Source organism: Pygoscelis adeliae, unplaced genomic scaffold (assembly GCF_000699105.1).
Source record: "Pygoscelis adeliae isolate BGI_AS28 unplaced genomic scaffold, ASM69910v1 Scaffold181, whole genome shotgun sequence".
NCBI lineage: Eukaryota > Metazoa > Chordata > Aves > Sphenisciformes > Spheniscidae > Pygoscelis > Pygoscelis adeliae.
In genome coordinates, this window is record NW_008824360.1 from 3,170,189 (window position 1) to 3,172,800 (window position 2,612).

The following is a 2,612-nucleotide window of genomic DNA, read 5'->3' on the forward strand; positions in this document are numbered from 1 at the left end:
GGGCGGGGGACGCCGGGAGCGGTGGGTAGGGTAGGCCGGGCCGGGTGCGGGCACGTCTCAAGAGGAGAGAGGTGAACCCTCCCTGCTCTTTCAAATACGGTACTGAAGCTGTAACTTTGGCTCAACAGGTGAAATCGTACCTCGGGGTGTTGGTACCTGTGGGTGTCCTTGGTGTTGTCTGGAGTTTGCTGGGTACTTTCAAAAGAATTTAAAAAAGCACAGGAGAGGTTAAAGGGACGGCCTGCGCCGCTCTGCGGCCTGCCGGCACCTGCCAGTAAACCCTCCGGCCGAAGCACGGGTTAAACGCAGGCTGGGGCAGTGCCCTGGCAGCCAGCTGGGCCGGACGGGCCTTGTGTGCCGTCACTGTGTCCGGCACACGCACGGCAGTCAGATTAAAGAAATAGTTTGAAATTGTTACTCTGTTTTCACATGAAATTGTGATTGTATCGTTAAAAATGCTTTTTATTTTATTTCTAAAATGAATGCTAAATGTTTGGAGCAGGCAAGCTTTTATCTTCATCAGCGTTTGCTCTTTGTAAGGTATTTTGTGGTGATTACCAACCTTTTCCTTTTCTCACTTCCTTGAAGGTTATTTCATGTTTTTCTAGTGTTTGGTTTTGAAGGTGTTGGTTTTCAGTTATGGACTGCTGGGGATCCTGGACTGTCTGTAGGAGATGGAGAGACTGTTAGGGGTAAACATACCCAGGAAAGGCAGCACTACTGTCATAAGTTTGCATCTGCTCTAGAAGCATTTCCTGAAAAACAAGTTGGGATGTAGGAACTGAAGAAGGCTGAAAGCAACTCCAAGATGGTATTTAAGAGAATGTTGTCATTACCCAGCCCTTCTGGAAGTCTTTTGGTTTTATTGGTCATTATTTTGGTGAATGAATGGTGACTTATATATGAGTCTGTCACTACCAATGAAAGGTTTGTCACAGTCCCAGATATTCAAAGAGTCAGTAAAAATGTGGATTTAAAATGTGTGGATGGCTGACAAAGAGCTCAGCCAGTGATGTGAAATATTGCCATCTAACAGCTTTTTGGGAGATTTGTGTAAACTAAATTGGCAGTCTAGAGTTCAGCAGACAAAGTATGCAAATGAAAATTGATACTCCTTTCAGCAACTGGAAGAGAAAGGCCAGGGCCAGAGTGCACTCCATAATGAACTCAGCCCTCTGAGATCAAGACTGAGGTGCACTGATGAGAAAAGTGCTTGGCTCTTTTGTCTGCGGTGCATCTCTCGGATGGATAAATACACGACTTGCTGTTCATCACTGTCAAGAAAATTGTCACTTCTCACGAGCGCTACATTAATTAAAATTGAGAGGACTGGGAAGTTAGGCATTTGGAACTGAATTTTTTAAAAAAAGAGGATGAAATGGTATGTACTTAGCATGTTGCATGCTCTAGTGCAACTGCTGTTGCTTAGTAAAACAAAACAGGCCCTAGGAAGAGGGGAAATCAATCCAAAGTTATAAGGTGAATTAATTTCCAAACCTTTTATAGTCCTTATCCTATGCAACTAGCAGGGCTGTGTAAGATCTGCTGCAAATGAGCTAGTGAAACAGTGTAGCAGAATAAAAATATTTCTTGAGAGTTTCACTTGACATTTTTTGTGTGTGTACATATATATCTTTAAAAACTCTGAAAGCGGACTACCATACAGGTTTCAGAGGTAGAAAGCACCTGCAGTTCCCGCAATTAACTTCAACTAAAATGGTGTCTGTTCAGTATTTTGTGACTAGCAGTAGGAAAACTTTGCTTTCATTCCCTCCTCTTGAGCTGCCTCTGCAGGGACTCAAGCCACAGCTCCCACACACAAGCCATCCCAGGCGCACTGTGTCTCTCGGAAGCCGCAGGTGACATGGTGTGTTTTGGAGTCCTGTTGGGAGCAGCGCTGGTTGTGGTGTGAGCGCTGTGAGAGGTGGTTGTGCATCGCCAATTTGGTGCTCTGGGGGAAGTGTTACAATCCCTTAACTCCATCCAAGTCCCCATCCTCTGGTTTTTGCTGTTCCCTTCTGTGGAAGCGGTAGGGGCTGTGCTGCTGAGGCCTCTGTGGGAATTTGAGTTCAAAAGGGCTCTGAATTCATGTTTGGACACCAGTTTACCGCAGATGAGTATAAATAAAGCTTTTCTATAAAGTCTGCACCTACGTTTTGACCTCACTGGGGAGTTTGGTGGCCATGTTGATAGGTATGTCTTTCAGGCCTAGTATTTATAAACACACGGGCAGGTCAGGACCATCTGAAAGTTGACTTGGCTTTTAAGCTCTGCATTTCACAGAGCAGCTACCGCTAGTCCCTGTGGTCAGACTGAACGTCCTGTTCATGAGCTTCAGCCCCGGGCCTTTGCCTGCAGGACCCCACTCCCATACTCCCAGTGCCCCATCTTCAGAAGTAGCCCAGAAATGCTGAGCTCTGCCCTTCTCCGAGCCTCCAGACGTATTCAAGTCACTGCCGCGCTTTTCTCCACAACACCTGAGGGCTTGCCCCTGCTCTTATGTACCTCTCAGCTGGAGGTGCGGGCCTCCCCGAGCCAGGAAGGGGTGTTTGCCGGCAGCGGTGCTCCTCCAGCCGGCTCGGCCCAGGGACGTCGGCGCTACGTGCCTCCCT